Here is a 21,522-nt window from a genome sequence, read left to right on the forward strand (position 1 = left end):
TACAGAACTCGGGAAACACACAAGTGTTAAAATTCCAAACCCCGCATAAAACGAACCCCGCCAGCTCTTTCCGAAAAAATATCCTGCTTACGCTAGTGGCTAGAAGAGATATTATTTTTACATGTGTACATCCATGCAAGAAAACACAAGGACACAGCTTTATCTTTGAAACAATAGCTGTTCGATTCCTGCTAAACAAATTAACTGAAACCACGTATTTTACAGAATAGAATTAAATTCCTTTAAACCTAAGAGACTTAAAATAATTTCTTATTGGTGTAAAGATTCCCACGGAAATTATGCTACACATATCTCCGTTAAATTGTGAATAGCAAAATCCAAACGGTGGTAAAGTTAATAAAGATATTGTCTCTTTATTTTCGAATTTTCAAAATTATGATGATGTACGCATAAGATGAGCGTACATAAAATCCTTAAGCGCACAATTTCAATAATAACTATTATTAAAAATATCACCAAAATGTATTATAAATTTTTTTAACACATAATGCTAAGCGTTAGGTAAGTTAATACGTAAAATGTGTAAGGGAATTAATATTGCGCCCACCTAAAAAATATTACACTCTCCCAATTTTAAAAGAAAGACACACAATAGAGCACTTGGGTCTATGTTATTAACTTTGTTAGATATTAGGCGGCGATAATATCATAATGATAATAGCATATTTTAATGTACGAAGATATTTACTGACGTGAACTCTTACGGCATTATGATCTAGTATTTAAATACTTAACTTTAAACTTTAAACTTTTAACTTTAAACGTGTCTTAAAGATGGTGCTAACTGACGATGTACCATATTGTATGAGCAATTTTCACTAACTTGTTCAGAATCTATGCTTTTAAATATTATTTCTATATTTATTTTGCAGATGGTATGTTTTTGGAAATACTATATAAATGGAATCAATATATAAGTTTATAATTAATTGTTTCACTTGAGTAATCGTGACAGTTGTGAAAATTACTTTTATTTTCTAATCGCGTATCAAATATTCATGTGTTAATTAGTTTGTTCAAACTTTAGATTAGCCTAAACATAACCTGAGCTTATGGAATGTACAGAAATATAAACTGAGAATAAATCTAAATAATATAACATAATTTGAAATTGGTAACAAATCATACATTCACGCTACATCTTCAAAATCTAGATTCCGTGTCGACGTATGATTTCATACTTGCAAATGCACTTATGAAAGTGACCTACCAACTTCAATGAACAAAACACTTATAGAAGGAAAACAAAGCAGACTTATCTAAATTTATTCAATGTAGAGATTTCGTAACATGTATAACAATACGCTGATCTCACATGCTATTGCAGACATCTATTGGCAAAAGATGTATCAATGTAACGTTAAGGAATCTATATTTAAGCATTTATTCTAAAAAAGGTTATTTTTAATGTAAATTGATGAAGCAACAGTCATATTGCACACAAACGCACAAGCTGGGATTTAAATCCGCGATATTCGATGGCAAGATCGAAAGTCTGGGCCGGCTCCAGAATTATTTGGAGAACTTTTCTATCGAATTAGCAAAGTGAAAAACAGGAATTTTAGACCAAAGAGCAGAATTAAGCTTTGCCAATTGTTTCTTTTAGACTTCCAAAGAAAAGAAGGCCTTTGGAGTACGATTACTTCTACAATATCATATCTGAAATACAGGAGATAATTGTCATTGTTAGGATATTATACTGGTAAAAAGAGGTACTGAAAAATAACCGTGCATCCTGTATTGTCTTTTCATTTAACCCCTTATCTATCTTGTCTGATAAAAATAAATAAAAATCATAGGAATTTAGAGTGTGTTTTAATATTTCTAGAAGAAAGGTTGCTGATCTCCGTGGAGGCATAGCGCGCTACGACGCCAGGAGCCTCGGGGTTCGAATCCCGGCCTGGGAACGGGTGTTCACTCATCCTCATCGTCGCGATTAGTCGAAAAGTCGCAGAAAAGCGACGCTCAATAACAAAAATCATTGAATCAAAGCAATCACATGAACCGTAATCTTCTTCTGACTACAATAAATTGTTTTCGATGAGAATACATTTGTTCCGTTTTCGCAAACAAGGGGTACCGGGTTCGACTCTCCGGTTTGACGAATTCCGGAAAGATGCAAAAGCCACTTTCTTTTCTTAGCTATCCCTCGACTTAACTAACTTACCGGTAACGCGAACAACAAACAAGAAAAACAAGTTTTTGTTCCAAAGGCGACATTAATTCCCAAACCTCACGGACAAAATTTCCGTGCCCGCTCTGCTCCCGCCCTACTCCCCCTCCCCACCCCCTTTCGAGAAAGCTTTATTAGTTTTTAATGAGGGATTAAATTGTCGGTCCTCTTACCAGCATAAGAACGACCGAAATAACGATCCAAGCGGTACATGGCTATTACAGGTACACCCACGTACTCCCTATATGTGATGTTCTAACCAACAGGTATATGCACAAGATGCAACTCTTCATACACCCCCTTCCCCTTTTCTTAATAGAAGCCTCCTCATTCCGGTCACGATGTCGGTAAGCGTTATAAATGTTGGTCACGTACAACCCCCCCTCCCCACCACTACCCCTTCCAAACTAACCGCCGACTAAATTAAGAAAACGTAGAATCTTGAATTAGCAGTAATTACATAGAAAAGTACTTAGGTTCGTATTACACTTGTAGCACTGACGCCACGTATAGAATAAGCTCTACAGCCGCTTTGTTCTACTCTAACAAGCGATTGTTTTACATCCCCCTCCTCCTCTCTCCCTTTGGCATTGTTAAGATGGCTTGGTGAGATTAGGAATTCAATTTCTGTCAATAGGTACGCTCGAATTTAGGATAGTAACTCATTCTTTCGGCTGGGTTGATCATAGGCTGGTTTGCCGTCGATATGGTACGTGAAGATGGAAGTTCGTTACAAGAAATGATTTCTCTCTTGTGACCTAACTTTAATATAACGTAACGTTATGATAAAGATGTGATTTTATGTATGTAGAACGATGGTCCAGCCGATTACTCTCCACGACTTCGGACGGCGTAATGAAGATATAATTTGAAGACAAACTACAGTCTAAAGTGTGTACAATCGAGTAGGTGGTACGATGACATGTATCATTGTAAATGCACCCTGATAAATATTAGAAACTCTAATAGAATCAGAAGAATAAATTAATAAAATCTATCAAATAATGAGTTAAACGATTCCAATCAACACATATATCAATAAAGTTAAAATCTATTACTGTCTTACACAATGAATATTACTGCATTCCATTGTAGTTCAACAGACTAACCATAAGTTTCGAAATTGTCTAAACAACAACAATTATTGTAGAAATATACAGACACAGATAATAAATCTCAAGAATTTTATATTTGTTGTGATTTCTCTTTCTTTTTCTTTCTCGTTATAATCATCTCTTCCCACCTTCTCTTCATTTCACATTTCTCTGCTTCCCTCTCTTTATCTTTCCTTTCTTATCTCATTCCGCTGTTCCCCTTCTTTTTCTCATTACGGCTCACTTTCTCATCACGCTTTCTTCTCTTTTACATTTATTCTTTTCTCTTTTTGTTCCCTTTCCTATTTCCTTTTTTCCTCTATTTTTCTTTGTCCCTCTTCACTTTTCTTTCTTCTTTCAGCTACACCTCTTTCTACTTTTCTCCCTCTCTTGTCCGCTGCTTTTGATGTTTTCTTTGTCTTTCTTAACTTCTCTCGCTCCTCCCCGCGGAAAAAGCTTGCTAACGTTATCGTTTTTCAAGTCTGCAAATCAAGCATTGCGGATGTTGTAAGGCTACCAGATTTAGTCTGGATAGTCCTTTATTTTTTTAATCCCTTACCGATTTTCGTCACGGAGCATGTTCTTTTTCGTATTTGTATTTTCGTTATTAAGGATCGATTTTCTACGATGAAAATGAGGAATTGAATCACAAACCTCACTTACCCTGAGGGGTAAAAGCGTCCGGAAGTGGTGCTGATCACATCACCTCCAAAATATCCGAGATCGAGAATGTGTGTGGCCCTTCTCCCACATCTCCTAAATGTGCCTTAATGGCATGGTGCTATAGGCACGGGGAAATTTACCTTTACCTGAGTATACCATAAATAACTTTATACGTTTTGTATAAGTTAATCGACTTGAGGCATATACGTATTTGATGGAAACATAATCCAATGTTTATGGAAACATGGTCTCCGCTTAGGATCACACGAAACTTAGCTAATACCCTCTGAAAAATGTTGAGACTAAGCCACTTTGTAACAGGGGTCTTTGTTCAAAGGAAGTAACACGCCTTCATCACAGGCTAAATCTTAGGAAACTTTCTTTGTCCGTTCTTTACAGGGAAACAAATTCCCCGGCTCACACACACGCACTCAGAGACACACATATGAAACCAGGAGACTTTTAATCTGTTACGGAAGTTAGCATTACGCCATGATACGCAGACGTCGTTAAGTTTCAAAACTAGTCATTTGGGAATTTTTACGGCAAGGACACATTCGGCCGTGAGCACTTGTATGCACAAACACACGCTGTTATCGACTTTTAATGGCTGGGTAACTGTTACTAATCTAACTGGGCAGATAGCAAGAAGCGTTCGTTTTTTGTTCTCCTTCAAGAAAAGGACTGTCTGGAACATCAGTGCCATCTATGATTCATGTCTAGAAACTGTTTGGATATTTTAAGTTAGTACGTAGTTCTTGTAATGAGGTGCTTACAAGTTTACTTTGGATTATGAATGTATATATGAATATATACTTGTAAAATGGACTAGATTTAGATAGCGCAAAGAGTAAAAGTTGATGCACGTAGCAATACACTTTTATTATCTGTCTGCTGGGAGAGCGAAGTCAATGTAAACACACGTGGCTATTTACATATCATAGTAGTTCTTCCATTGGCAGCTGTGCAGAAGCTTGCGCGTAAGAATATAGTACATATGATGAAGCCACACCACTCAACATAGTTGCTATATTGAAGTTGTGAGACCTTATATTATGAGCTGTACAGACACGACCAATAGGCTATATTCATGGGCAAAATTACACCAGAACTAACAAACAGGAAAGGAACTATTTTTCAGAAGTCACGTGGTTTTGTTTACATTAACTTTGTTCTTACAATGGATGGAGAATAGATATACGTTGCTTTATGTGAACCCCTACTGAATGCATTTTAGTTTACTATTAATATTTCCCATTTATGCTATTTAGCGCCGCTTTTCTGTCAGTTTTGGCTATTCGCGACGACGAGAATGAGTGATGACATGCTGAAATTGAAGTTGCGACGCAAAACAACAAAGAAAAACGACATAAAAGAACATTTAATCTTTATGTTTTTTTTTTTTTTTTGTTATTATGTTGTAGGAACCCAAGTCTTGTTCCGCAACAATTACCGCTCGTTTGCAACTGCCAATTGTTAAGTAACATAAACACTGCAAGATAATATGTTGATTGGGTACTTTCCACCAATCAAAAGTTGCAACCATCACGTCTAGGTGGCATAACGATAGTTAAGTTACCAATAACCTTTATTCAGGCCTGTGAGTATGTTAATGTTACGTGTACAGTGTTGGAATTGAAGTGGGAAACAGGGGGGATCCATCCTCCCTCCCCCGTTGATTTTACTTCACAAGCTCTACAGTTTCTAAATTCGTTGAAAACCGGGGGATGAAAATTCCCTACCCTCTGAGAATAACGCAGTTATTTTTTTTATTAATATTTATAAATAAATTTCACTTGGAACGCGTTGAGTGATCACCAGCGCAAGTTTAGGATTCGAGTCCGGCCTGGACGTGAGTGTGTCCTGGTAAGTGTCGCATCAGTAATTTAATTTACATTCATTCTCACCGCCGCGATTAACCTAAAGAGACGCGACGTGAAACAATACAAGTAGCTTTTCTTTTACACTTCATGCATTCACGAACTGGTTTTGTACCTATTATACGGGGTATCGATAGTTTTTTTGCCGGTTTTGCTACAATTTTTTCACCCCACACTGCACGGTACAAAATGTGAGAATATGGTGGTAGACGTTGGGTTCATATATTTTCAAACTTGATTGTACTATAGCAGCATTCTTGTGAAGTACTGTGGAAAACCACAGAAAAACCTGAACACATGGTTGCCGAATCAACGTCAAAATTTGGTCATATTTTCCAATGCACATTGTTAAATCTATTTCGTCAAAATGAAATTAAAAATATTTACTTTCGATTAAATCGAATAGTCAAAAGTAACGACTAATATTTAGTATTTAAGTCCTTTCACAAATTCTAAATAAAACACTGTCTGTATTCTTCCGCTATCATTACTACCGTACTATAGCTACATAAGAAAATGATCCCTATTTATTTCAACGTTGTTTACCTGAAAAAACTGATAGTTTGAAAGCTTAGAACAGTCTGCCTGCTTTGTCTTAGTACATACACAGTGTATGTTTCACAAATATACGTGTCATACTTCAATCAGAAAAGGAGTTATAATCTGTTTATTACATTGTGACAATGCCAAAGCAGTTGATTTTGGGAATCAAATATTCGAGCCTGTTATTTTTTACTAATAACTGACAATCGTGCCATATTTAATCATAATTCCATTCACAAGTTTTGGTGTAATCCTGCTAGACAAGTTAAAACGCAAGGTCTACCGAAACTTTATCTTCCTGAAGGAACTTAAAGATAGGCATTAATAAATTATACAAATACATAATTGAATAATGGAACAGCGGAATGAAATAACGCATCATGTGCGTTAATTTTTATTCTGTCTGCAATGCGAGTCGTCGCACTACTTATGGTCAGAAACAGTTACAAAGCTTGTCTGTTGCATGTTATCATCAAGGAAAAAAACCGTCGCACACTGCCAAAATATTAAAGAAACGCATGCATGCATGCATGGAACATAAATATGTATAATGTGAGCAGCGTATCCAACTCTGGATTACGCTGTCCAATATGTGTGAATAGGTACGAATGAAGTTCGTATTTCAAAGGCAATTTCGTGTTCAATGAGATATATTGTGTACGGATGTGTGATTTACTTTTCATACCGAAGGTTTAGGCTAATTTTCACGTACCTTTGATTTAGAACCTAAACTCTCCAGTCGAGGGCTCGAAATTAGGCGGGTGGGATAAATGCGCTGTTGACGCGTCGTGATCTCAGCAAGTTTGATTGGGAAGTTCACGACAATGCATGTTCACGTTTTCCAACCCGCTTTGACTTGACAACGCTACATGGTGGATGTAATCCTGCCCCTGCGTTGCCAAAATGTATGATGCAAAGGAGGGGAGGGGGGCTGTCTGTGCTAACTGCGAGAGGAGTGAACAAATGACTGTCCATTTTAGTTTGCTAGTTGGATACAGTGTTTCTCTTCTTGGTACGACTATACAAGACGACAGCGTTACACCATGCCATCGACGAGAAGATTAAATAACCACATCAATGAAAACGAATGGTTATAGAAATATAGTAACTAGTCGATAATCAATTATCACAGATACCAACGAAAATACATTTTCAGGAAGCTAGATCTTACATTTATCGTCACCTTGAAGAATCTGTAAACGCTATTTAGCCATATTTCCATTTATTATATCTGTGTCCGTGTTCATAAGTGATTCCGCTACGTTGTGAGTTACTTCCACCACTCACAAGCTGATGCATTAATTCATTACACTCATTCATTAATTCATTACAGTCGCCTTTGAGCTCGTGTCAAAGGAATCGCCTCGAACACGACATGTTGTGAAGAACGGGCTTATAACAAGACGAAAGTATTACCGATATATAGAGTTTATATTCAAGACAGCAGTAAAATTACTCAAGTGAGATTTCTTCTTCAAGAAAATATAATATTAGCTATTGTCGGTTGGTTGATTTGGTTTATTTTACTTCGATTTTCTGCCACTTTTAGCTACCGCGAAGATTAGGATGAGTAACGATTTGATGAAGGGAAACTCACAAAGGATATCCATACCCAGGCTGGGATTCGAATCCGGGACTCCTCCGCTGCGATAACCAGTCCGCCAAAGAGGTGGGCTAGCCAGTGTCGGGTCCACAACATTCTCTCGTCGGGGTGCCACCTGCTAGGAGGAGTAAATGTTTATGGTTAGTTTTGGACGTCCTCTATGAGGGGTGATCACTTGAATTTAGAGGTCAAAGGAGCAGGTGTCGTATTCTCTTACAGGGTACTCGATCCTAGTAATTGGTAACTTGTAGTTTTGTTTGCGGGGAGTGATCGCTAAATTTTTGACACCAGAAGGAAAGATCGTCATCTTAAACATCACTATTTATTTTTGTTTATTAACCAGGTTTAGCTAATCATTAGATGTCTCTGTGTGATCGCTTAATTATGTACGGCAAGAGAGGCGATCACTATTTAGTTTTGTTTCTATCGACTATTTATTTTTAGTTGTTGATCACTTACTTTTAGAAGGAAGTACTTTGTACCCTGTGTTAAATCGACTAGTTGATACTTTTGGAAGACTGGGGCCGGGGGGGGGGGGGGGGCTACGACGCCAGGGGTCCCGTGTTCGATTCCCGGTCTGGCCATAGATGTTATTTGTCCTTCTTCATGAAATTCATATCATCACTCAACCTCATTGTCGCGATTAGCCAAAAGTGGCAGAAAAGCGACGCTAATTAACATAAATCAAATGAAAATGGGGGGAGGTCTTGATTCGACCATAATACCAGAACGCGGTTCCAGAAAACAAAGACATTTTTGATACAAGTCTGAAGTCCAGGCGGTTTTGGTTGACAACTTCTCAGAAAGTGGAAGGTTCTACGATCGAATCCTGGAGGTGGAAGGATGAGAATTCTTACAGCCGCAGATGTTCAGTAAGTCTTCGGAAGTGGAAGGTTCTACGATCGAATCCTGGAGGTGGAAGGATGAGAATTCTTACAGCCGCAGATGTTCAGTAAGTCTTCGGAAGATTGACTCTGAGCCATGATCATCGAACAGGCAACATTGTTGGAAGCGGACGATTTCCGATTCTTCTGCCAAGTGAGACAATTCCCACAGACGAGTCGTAAATCTTCGGCTCCTTCACGTGGGAATGTGTGCTAACTTCTAGCGAGGAGTGTGAAACGATGGAATTCCCAGGATGGAGCGCTTTTAACACTTCGAAAACGACATTTTAAAAGGCCATCCTCGCCCCGATGGCATAAAAATCAGTTTTCAATTGCAATCAAGCTGTTACGTTTTCTCTCGAACACACACAGAGAGAGAGAGAGAGAGAACGAGAGAAGGTCTGCCACTATTCTCGGGAAGATTAGCTTACAGTTACTTATGTACAAAAAGTAAATCAATTACTTTACATTAGAAACTTACTTCGAGTTTTAACAATAGTTATACTCCGAAACAAGCACGTATCTAGAAATAACTTATATTTCGGAGGGATCCTAACCAGAGGTCCCAGGAATAATAATAATAATAATGTTTAAAACAATTATATTAAATCAAATTAATACTAATCACAATACATAAATTAATATTATATTATTATTACACAATTAGGTAAAAAGACTAACTATAAAAATAGAGATATAACAGCGCATATTCATTACGTAGCTTACCTTTAGTTAAGATCGGAATAATTTACATAAAAACAAGTGCCCTGGCAATGAAATTAATGTCAAATACATGAATAATTAACAAATAAAAAAAATAATGCCACATGTAGTTCAGAGGAAATTAATAACCATCTATTATGCAACAAATGCTAATATTTTCATTACTTAATTTTAGTACTTGGTAAGTCTTTCGGGGGGTCCAGACCCCTAGACCCCTCCTAAATACGTCCTTCCTGTCCCTCAAAGCCGTAAAATCCCAATATAATCCTTGTAAGTTCAGAGGAAATTATACAACAAATGCTAAACGAGTATATTTTCATTATTTAATTTTCGTACTTAATAGGTCTTTCGGGTGTGTGTGTGGGGGGGGGGGGCTAAATACGTCCTTTGTGTCCCTCAAAGCCCTATGATCCAAATATAATTATTGTCTTCCAATAAGTTCAGAGGAAATTACACAACATCGGCTAAACGGATATATTTTTCATTATTTAATTTTCATACTTGTTAAATCTTTCGGGGGGGGGGGGGTCCGGACCTCCTGGATCCCCTTAAATATGTCCTTGCTTCGAAACTAATTCCGAGCAAGCAGTGATTGACACGTACTTATTTCGAACAGAAAGCACATTTCTCTTGGTACATTAGGCTCTTCCTTCTTCTCTTGTTCCCTGTCCATGACATTCTCTTCTTGACTCTCTCTCTCTTTCTCTTGTTCTACCTTTCAGGTTTCCCTAATTCTCTGTTATCTCCGTATATTTTCTCTATTTCTATACTTCACTTTATATTTTTCCTTGCCTATATCTCTCGCTTTTTTCATCCTTTCATTTAGCTCTGTATTTTATTTCTGTCTCTCAAAATTAGTCTATCCCTCTCTCTGCGTTTTTGCATGTGTGTGTGCGCGCGCGTCCATATCTGTCCCATTCTTTCTTTCTCTGTCACTGTACCGTTCTCATTTATTCTTTTAACTTCCTCTATTTTTTATATTTCCTTGTTATACCTGAATCTTTTCGGGGTCTCGCTTATTGCACAAGCCTCTAGCAACCTCTCCTTCTGACGTCATCATGGAATGCTTTCATTGTTAGGTTAGTTCTGTCAGGTTTAGTTATCATAGCATAAGTACGCTGCAAATGTATTGTTTATGTATCTTCGTCAATTTCATCATATCATCACGCATTCTCGCGATTAGGCAAAAGTGGATGAAAAGAGAAGCAAAATGAACCAAATCAACAATAATATAAACCTATATAGTATTAAGTAAATCACCATTACGAAACAGTTGCTCATCGTTCAACAAGATACAGAAATCATTTTTTGTGAACCAAATTTTATACAGTATTGGAGAGAAGACTATGATATTGACGCCAAAGTACTGGATTCATTTGGTTTATTTTACTTCGCATTTCTGCCACTTTTGGCTAAACGCAAAGATGAGGATGAGTGATGATGTAACTGATGAAGGGACAATGACAAAGAACAACCATGCACAGGCCGGGATTTGAACCAGCGACCACTGGCGTCGTAGTGCTCTGTGATAACCACTCCGCCACGGAGGCCAAAGTGCTGGAGCACCTATAACAACAGACTCGTTCTTGAGAACGGTGTGGATTTCTAAGCGGAGGTTAAGGCGTTCAAAAGCCTTTGACATCTGACACTGGTATCCGAAGCATGAAGATCACATGGTCTAACCACCGTGCAATGTGAGATATTATTAAGCTGAAGGAGACAGTTATATATTTAGAGTTTACGCTCGTGGCTTCTTCTACGGTTATGTGAGATAGGCTCACTAACAAGCGCAAAGAACAGCAGCCCGTGTCGATCGTATGCAATCCACTTTTCCTTGAGACGAAGAGCAGCAGATTGTGGCCACAAGTTCCTTTTGAAAATGCTATATACTGAAACGAAGTTAAGGAGCTCTTTAGTCTCAAACCCAAAATCCTTGCTTACGAGGCACAGGAATTCCATATCCATGCGTGTGTATATACAGGGTGTCGCCTTAAAACACCGCCCAACTTTCACATCGTGACATTCCGCGCAGTTTTATGGTTGTCACTGACATTTATGTTTTCTGTATTAAAACAACGAAACTTTTAGTGCTGACACACTGTGTGATCAATAAAGGCTATAGCTGGATTATGGAGGATGGATATTTCAAGGTAAAATATATGAAACTTCTATCTCATGCCAAGACATAAAAGAGTATATGCAACGTAATGCGTGGTTTCTCTGCTGGCATGAAGCTATCTGCATTTCATACTATCGCTTTTAGTATGTTATCCGACAGAAAAATAAATGACGGTGGCAACCTTGCTTCTGTACCACATGGCTTCATACATACAGGATAGAAAATTCCGTTTTTTTAGGGATCGTGCCTTTAAAACAAGTCTCAACGAATAAACTTTACTAGGGAAATTTGTTTCCTGATTGAATGATTGATTAGATTATTTTACGTACGTCGATTTTCTGCCACTTTTGTCTGATCGCGACGATGAGAATGAGTAATGGTATGATGAAATTGATGAAGGGACATGTACAAAGAACACCCAAGCCCTGGCCGGGATTCGAACTCGGGACAACAGAGTGCTAACCACTCCGCCACGAGGTCGGTGAAAGTTGTTTGTCTTGTACTCTACACACTGTACTTTTTCCGGTATTGTACGGCCACACCATATATATAAGTACAGTATATACATTCGTATTATACACACACACATATATAATTTTATTATTATACATACACACAGGCGTTACATATGTGTGTGTGTGTGGGTGTGTGGGTGGGTGTGTAAGGATTTTATCAGCCGTGTTACGTAGTACTCGTAAGGATGGAGGTACGCAAAGAATATGTAACAACCCAGCAATATTTCACTTGACATCCTGCCACTATCATACATTATTTAAGTGAACTAAAACTGAACTTATCATGCGTCTTTTTTGCATGCAACCAAGATATGCTTTACTTGTGTATGTATCATGCCTGCATATGTGTTGAATGTGTAGTGAGGGACACTGTGGCGGCTGGGTGCAATGCATACTTTTGCATGAAAGGATAGTGGTCATTGAGGCCGACAGAGGATTTCGTCTCGGCTCGGGGGACAAAGGATTTTCAAGCCGGCCTTGCTCCTTCTCTCATTCTTCTGCTGTATTTCTCTATACTTTTTCTTTTACCTCTTTCTTCCTCTCCCTCTCTCTCTTACTTCTTCCATTTTTCTCTTTCTTCTACTCTTTCCTTCCCTTTATTTCTTTCTCTGTTTATATTACTTTCTCTCTGAGTTTGCATTCTTCTTCTATCTCTTTTCTAGCTCTTTCTTTCAATCTTTCTCTATTTCTCTTTTCTACTTCCTTGTTTTCTCTCTTTCTTCTTCCCATTACTACTTATCTCTTTCTTACGCTCTTTCTTCAATCTATCCACTGCTTCTCCATCTTTCTACTCCCGTTTCTCTACCTTTTATTCCCCTTTTATTTCTTCCACTGTTTCTATCGCTTTCTCTCTGTTTGTTTTATTTTTCTTCTTTTCTCGCATTCTTTCAATCTTTCTCTCTCTCTCTTTCTTTCAATCTTTCTCTCTCTCTTTCTTTCAAGCTTTCGCTCTCTCTCTCTTTCTTTCAATCTTTCTATCACGCTTTTTTTCAATATTTCTCTCTCTCTTTCTTTCAATCTTTCTCTCTCTCTTTCTTTCAATCTTTCTCTCTCTCTCTTTCTTTCAATCTTTATCTCTCGCTTTCTTTCAATCTTTCTCTCTCTCTTTGTTTCAATCTTCCTCTCTTTCTCTTTCTGGCAATCTTTCTCTCTCTCCCTCTCTCTCTCTCTCTTTCTCTCTCGTACTTCATATGTTTCTATCTCTCTTTCTTCCGCTGTTTCGCCATCCTTCTTCCGATTCTCTACCCTTTCCTTTCTTTCCTTCTGAGTTTGTCTTATCTTTCCACCTCGTTTCTCTCTCTCTCTCTCTCTCTCTCTCTCTCTCTCTCTCCCTCTCTCTCTCTTTATTCCTGTGTGTGTATATTTTATCCTTGCTTTCCTATAAATAAATCTGAAATTATCTCTTATATGCTACTTGGGTGGACAATTTTTTTCATTCAGTTTTTAGCTTGTCCTTCCCATATTTTCGTCTAAACTACGTATATTTCCTAGGTTTTGAACTATTCTATAATTTCACTTTTTAAAATGTTTTATTGTTTTTATTTCTTTTATTGTGTCTCTTGTAGTGTTAATGATGCCATGTTTGCTTCCTTCCTACTTACAAATACAAAAAGTGTCTTTTCCGGGCTCTGTAGCGTAGTGGTAGGCGTAGGATTGTTTTAGATTGGAATCCTGGGCAAGACATCATTGACCCATCCTTTCCATCAGTTCATTCATTCTCATCGTCGCGTTTAAGCTGCAGATGTGTAATAGCGACGTAAAATAATCAAAGTAGAAGTAGTAGTAATATAAAGTTATTGCTTGTACAGTCACAGACACTTCTGGGTTGTAATGATTCCATTGAATTTTAATGGGAGTGTTACAACCCAGAAGCGTCCGTGACTGTACACGTACTTCAGCACACATGAACAAAGTCTGGTTTCCCAATACCTGCGTTGCTTCGAGAAATGCAATTATACAAAATAATTTGTCAATTTGGAGATAATTGTAGTGGCGGGAAATTAACGAACAGACGCCCGTGTACAAGTTCCTTTTTATGCCCGGGGCTCCTAGGTTGGCAAAAGCCGAGGGGTGAGGGATCGAACCACCGGTATGCGAGCCGTTGCCAGATCGGTCTTTTTTTTCCGCCCGAGGGTCTTCGCTGCAGCTTGAAACATGAGGTAAAGTAGTTTTTTTCGCCTTTTTTGTAACTTTCGCCGTAAAACTGATATGTTTCATGCTGAACTTATGAAAATTATAGAGGTTTCGAATGTGCTTCACTGTTGAAAGGTAGGGCAACATTAATTCGGCATGTATTTGGAACGAGTTGGAGCTTCACTCACGGCTACATAGTGTTATCCTGCTTAGGTATGAGAATAGAATGGAAAATAATTTGTTTCTAGTCGGAATGGGACAGAGAATCGGTGCCCTATCGTTATCGGTCGATATAGGCTTTTTGATGCATGTAAACATATTAATACATATGATATAGTCAGTGGCGTGCCTAAAGGGTGGTTGGTGGGGGTTATAACCCCCCCTTTGGCCCAGTATGCCTAAAAGAAAAAGAACGTCAAAGGTAGGAAAATATGACAAAATCAGGGCTGACTACCAAAAAAAGGTAACCCCTCCCTTTCGAAAATCCTGGGCACGCCTCTGGATATAGTAGTGTTGTGAAGTAAATGCCTATATATAATTTATTTTTTGAATGGCAAATCCCACTGCAATCAGATGTTACATACATTAATTTAGTATATTAGTAAGTCATTATTGTGCTTCAAGCAACATATACATTTTCAGATCAGATCGGTAGAATGTCGGTTATTTATTTGTAACTGTTAAATTTTCATATTTTCAAACAAATCGCACTGAAAAAAAATACCAGAAGAACAGTAAATACGTTATTATTTGGAAACATTGTTGATTTATTGATTGATTTTTAGTTATAAGTCTACTTTATGCACAGAAAGGCTAATCAGGACTGGACCTAAAGGTTAAAGTGGGATCCGAACCACTGTACCACGTGCTTCCACCGGGTATCGAACCCGGAACTTCTTGATCACAAGGCGACGATGTTACCATTACACCATCGGGGACGCACTAGAAACATTGTTGTTAAGAAAGTAATACAATTATAAATCATGTAAAAGAAGAGACTGGACAATAGATTGAGTGCAAAATAGTAAAATAAAAATAAAATTGAAGGAATTGAAAATTCATAAGAAAGAAATGTGGAAATGAGACGAAACGTGAAGGGATGAAAATTAAATAAATAAAGAGACAGTGAATATGAGAATTGGAAGAAAGTGGTTTGAAAATACAAGATATAAGAATACAACTTATTTGTATTAATAACAATAGTGGGTACGAACGAATATATGCATAAGAAGTGAGTGTTGCACATGTATTGTGTACCCAGTAAATGTAGAAATAAAGAAAATACAGCATGAGTGTTCACAAAAGAATTCGACACTTCACAGTCGATATATGAGTCACCAACAATATCCGCCAACCCAAGGATTTTACTCAGTGCCCGATAGATACTGGAAAAAATTCTCCACCAATCAATTTTCCCTAGCTTGTCTTTCAAAACAGAAAAATGAGATTTGGATATTAGGCATAGCTGCATGGAAAAATGAGCAGAATTCTTCAGGAGATATACAAAAGGGAAGGGCGGGGGAGACTTCAGAAAGCTCGAGGCATCCATGAATATTTAGGGAACCAACAAACCACTCGCTCGGATTCTACAATCTACACCATTAGAATTCGTGTCCCTCAAGAATTATCATCTAGACTTGCAAATATTTGGTAATTTTCTGCAAAGCACCAGACCGGAAGTTGTAGGGACGCAGGGCGAAGACAATCTCAGCCGAATAGGGCTACGAGATACACATAAATAATGAGAATAAAGAAACTCCTTCCTCTGTAGGGAAGAACAGGAATATGTACATCATATATGGATCCCCTTCTCCCCATCTCTTCTCATTAATAAACATTATAGTGGGTAGTTACCATTTAATATCATCGATCCTTCCTGAACCTCCTGTATATCGGAGAGGAATATGGAAGGTACGGTTTCATGAATGTTTCAAGGATTGCCAGGAATTCCGGGAAAACGGGAGAGGTATTGCTTCCGGTTTTTTCGATCCGGGGATTTCCTTCCTCCACCTCACCTACCAGAATATGTCCTGCTTCAATGGGGTGCATTTATATCCCTAGGTTTCGTAGCTGGGGACGAGACAAGTGGCAAAAGAACGAAGAATTTGATGGTAATTTGTTCGCGGAGTTCGAAATTGTAAAAGATTCCGACTATACAATGAGAATATATTTTTAGTTAGGATAAACTAATAAAACTTCGTGTAATTTAATGCTCAGTGCTTTTCGATTAACGCTTTTTTTAAAAGAAGTGACCATTTTTTCCAATATTTCGGACTATAGCTCTGAAAATACTGAAGAAGAAAAAACAATAATTTCTTAATATAAAAGACATCCATACAGGCAGTCATTTTCTTTTAATTAAAAATGATGGACAAAAATTTCAATCACTTCACACATATATTACTGTAAGATAATAAGCATCTCATCTTGTTCTTGAAAGCGTTTTTAAAAGTGTTACATCACACTATTCTTGGATAATACTACTTTGAAAGTGACATACGTTTCTAAAGAAAATGTTGTTGCAGCTCCTACCTCTAACTGCTTTTTTGTCTTTGTTATCTACAGTTCTTTCCCTTTTTAACCTATAAATACATTCGCGTTATTCACAATAAGAAAAAAATGAAAATTTAATGTTCAACCTTTACAATCGTGTTATATTCTCAAAACGAATTTGTCTGAAATTGTACCTTTAATTTATTTAGAGCTTTATTAAAAATATACATTTCTGTACCATGTTTCGGACATTACATTTTAATGTAAGTACTGCCCCATCCACATTCACATTATGTATTTGTAGTTTCTATAACTATTATTTCGTGCATAAATGTCCTGGTCTTAGTCTCTTAAATTACATTATTATACTTGTATTCCTATTTACATTCAAATAATGGCTTTTTTGACGTTTAAATTGAGCAAATGTCCTTTAAGATTCTCCAACTGAACAAAGTCCAGGTTTGTAATACAATGATAACTCGGATATTTGTTAAAAGTGTTTCTGTAATATCTGTATCAACGTGTGAATTGCCTGCGATATTAATGTGATTTCATGCAGGTCTTTGGTTATTGTCTTGAACGTTACGTCTGTGTAGCTACATAAGCAGATTGAACACACATTACACTTTACATTTTTCTTCAAGTAAAGGTGTCATTTACGAAAATATAATTTAGAGCAGGCTGTTCTTTAGAACTAGCTAGCAATATCTAACCTTGTAACCAACATTGAAAGTCTGGCTACTTTCAACAGCAGGAAAAACAACAATGCAACGATAAGAGATCGACAAGAATTTGAGGCACAATTCCCAGCATAGTTTTCCCTCCAAGAAGGCGCAACGATGCAGTAGTGGCAGACAATGATCCTTGGGAAAGAACCGTCGAAAGCCATCAATACCACCAGAAGCAGAGGAAAACAGAATAACTGTGAACCCAAAATCCAACAATTGCAAAAATGCGGAACGTCCCGTCGGCTAATTATAAGCACAGTAGAGGCTTTCGTGATGTTCTAATTACCTGCCAATGATTAATGTCACGCCCGTAATGTAATGCACGGAAAGGTGGAACATCACGAGTGGCTTGCCGCCCGACCTTGTTACTGCTGTATACACACACAGACTGAACTTACACTGGTTATCCGATTACGCTTCACGAACATTTTTCGCAATTTTCTTTTAAAGATGTTAAATTATGTAATTTCCTTGCGTGTCTTTGAGAAACCCGTCATGGCAACACTGTGTGTGAAAATCTAGCTGGCAGTTTCACTGCCAGTTAGCTCATCTCTCGTCTTCAATATAGGCCTAAGGCCTCTCCTATGGCGTAGCCCAAACGCTGTCGCTTTGTAATCAAGAGGTCCCGAGTCCGGATCCAACCTTTACACCGATTAGCCTATCTGAGCATAAAGTGAACTTAAACTGCCAAACACCTTCTTCTTTAAATATTACAAATTAAACTCTTGAACATGCACTAATATTTCCCCAAAAAGATTATACGATCCTGCCCCTGAAAAAAAACTCTGGAACAGTGTACCTCTCTCTACCATACGTGATATAAACTGTACTCCGAGTGCCAACAAGCTGATTTTTACTTGCTGGCGGCCGGTCACCGCAACGAGCTCCATCCCCACTCCAATCTGGCAAACACAACCTCAATAGACGATGTATATATCCACTTATTTAATAGGATTTTCTTAATTAGCATTCTTAATTGGCATAGGTTATCTGCCTCTTTCGGTCATTTGAGACTATGCGGATGAACGATGATTGGATAAAATAGATGAGAGAACCAACAAAATCAAACACGGATTTCCTAACCTGGCCGGAAATTGAACCCGTAACTTTCGGTTATTTCGAGCAGCGGACACACTCATTCAACAAGGCTGCTCCAAACATTGAATGAAATAATTATAATGATTATTGTGTGAGTCACAAAACTAAAAGAAGACTGCGCAGCTCAGAAAAGTTATGATCAGTTCGAGACCAATATAAATTCACCACTGAATGATTTAAATTTAAAACCATACATAAACACGCACATACGCATATGCCTACACTATATAGTAGCTACTAACGTAACATAGGTATAACTAAATTTGAAATGAAAATATGCGTGATATAAAAAAATATAAATATATGATTTTTGATTCCCTATTTCGGTTAGAACCGTGAATGGCTTCCTTTCAATTTGTTAGAAGCTATTAAGGTCTACATTGAATACAATGTAGCAAATTTTATGTTATTTATTATTATAATAATTATAGTTGTTTGATGTAAAGATTAAAATTTTATGTACAAAGGTATGCAATGGAACAGTATACTAAATTTGAAATCATGGTGTATTGCGTTATGGAAGATTCTAAACAAATGTTTCAAATATACAAATTCCCACATGTTTATAAGTAATCGGAATATAACTTATAAAAATGTATGATGGGAACTCAGCAGATAATAATATTTCTATTAGGTGTAACAGATTTGTAAAAATCTCAATTAGTCCAAAATATGTTCGTCTGCCATCCAATTGAACGGTTAATGAATATAATTTAGAGATACAATTGGCTTTAAATGAACGTTGGATATTCGTGAATGACCGCACATTAATCGTGGCTTGACGGTTGAGGGAAAGGTTATCTTACGCTCAACATCTGCCAGACAAACTTCATAAAGCAGACCAACCCTTATCATATATGCGTATATATTAAGGAAAGAAAAATGATAATGTATTCTGTTTGGAGCGATTAAGTGCAATTCTGAAATCCGGTTTGGTGATTCGCCTTATTTTTATATTTCCGACCAGCCAGACTAATGACTTCGTCCTCGTCAGTTCAAGGTTCTGACTTTCAAATCTGTCTTCGGGTAGTCAGAGGCGTGTCCAAGTGCCTTATGGTACCCGATTATGTTCTCAGAGTAAAGGATGAGTTGCTAACGGTATAAAACTCTCATATTTTGAACCTCTTCAACCCTAGGATGCTGAAACACTTATACCTTATTGAAAGAGGAAATTTGTTTGTGGTTGAGTGTGTGTGTGTGTATGTGTGTACAATATTTAGGTATTAAGAAAAATTACAATACTTTTCAGCTTTGGAACTTAATAATTAGGTGGGAAGTTGATAACTACAGTGTGAGTAAAATGGATATTGCTGTATAATATTGTAATTTCAGACTATAGGGCTTTTAATAAATATACCGTGTACAGTACACTTTGTTCCTATTGATATGGTACAATTTGAATTCACTTTTATTAGATATGTTATAACTAGAGAGCCAACTTTATTTAGCATTAACTTATAGAATATATACATAAATATGTATAAAAAATATGGCAAAAATGTCTAACGGCGCAAATATGTTATTTTCAAAATGCAGGTTTATTGCACAGTTTTACTCAAATACTAAAATTTTGGTAAAACTAAATGTATTTAGCAAGGTGTCCCGACAGAACGTACCAGCGACGAAACGTACCACTCAGATAAACACCTACCTTCAAAATATTTACTCGCGACAAAACGTACCACTTCAAGGAAAACGCTTGAACTTAAAATCAAAAGAGAATAAAGTGGTTAGTGGCCCGTCGAGTGATCACCTTTTTTGGAGTCCCGAATGATGCTCAGTTAGATGTGAAGAAGCGTATGCAAGAGGCGAAGAAAAGGGTTCGAGAGGAAGACACGCCAATTACCAAGATTTACAACGATACTCTAGGCAACCTACACGACAAAGGTTAGGTTAGGTTAGGTTAGAACTGACATAACTAAAACGAAAATCGAAAAAAAGACGAAAAGATAAAACAAAAGAAAAAAATGTGGACGACAGCTTAACCACAGTCCAGTCCAAAGCGTGGATAAAGTGTGGTGGAAATCAGCAAAACCATCAAGTGGTACGTTTTGTCGCATCGCAAATATTTTTAGACTCATTAGAAGACCCTTCGCAGGTAGCCGGTCAGGTGGTGGGTACGTTTTGTCGGTGGTACGTTCGGACGTGTATTCATTTAGCATACATTAAGTGAATTTAAGGAAGAAGCAATTAAATAATATTATATTTCACAAATATTTCACACATTTAAGCAAAGATATGTCTCATAACATTGCTAATTTTTATGGTTAACCAGAACAGCGAAATGGTAGCCTTTTTGTGACGATGTTGTCGCCTAGCTACTAGGGTTTTAGGTTCGACTCGCGAATTTCTTCTTCATACATTATTAATAATTTATTTTTTACACTCGGGTGTACCGAGCATTTCATTTTGTTTGTTTCCTCATTTATGTTCACTTTTGATTTTATTCCAAACTCTGCTGGCAGTACACTACTTTCTACATCACATATTTTCACAACACTTGTAAGTATTAAGTTTATCTGACAAAAGAATACCCAAATACTGTATGTATATTTTATAAAAAAATACTATAAATGTGTATAATTGATTGTGATATTAAAATAAAAAGCTGATATACGTTCCCTATTGGTTTCATTTGTCGATTTTGTATGTTTATATACAATAAAATTCACTGGGATATAATATGTAATTAGCTACATAAAAATCTAGCTCTGCTAGTAACACTTAAGATTATCTAAATATGGACAAAGAACATATTTATTTTTGATAAATTTGAGCACTGTTTATACACAGGGCAAATATTGTATTCCAAACAAATCATTGACATATATTTCTTCTTAATGTTCCTTATC

The 21,522-nt window shown here is 37.1% G+C and overlaps 1 protein-coding gene across 2 annotated transcripts in view; it reads left to right on the forward strand.

Moving 5' to 3' along the window:
• The window catches only part of ss (aryl hydrocarbon receptor spineless), a 256,618-nt gene that overhangs the window by 5,961 nt on the left and 229,135 nt on the right, over positions 1-21,522 (forward strand). The window lies entirely within an intron of this gene.

The sequence above is a fragment of the Lepisma saccharinum genome, chromosome 6 (genome assembly GCF_977018435.1).
Source record: "Lepisma saccharinum chromosome 6, izLepSacc3.1, whole genome shotgun sequence".
Lineage (NCBI taxonomy): Eukaryota > Metazoa > Arthropoda > Insecta > Zygentoma > Lepismatidae > Lepisma > Lepisma saccharinum.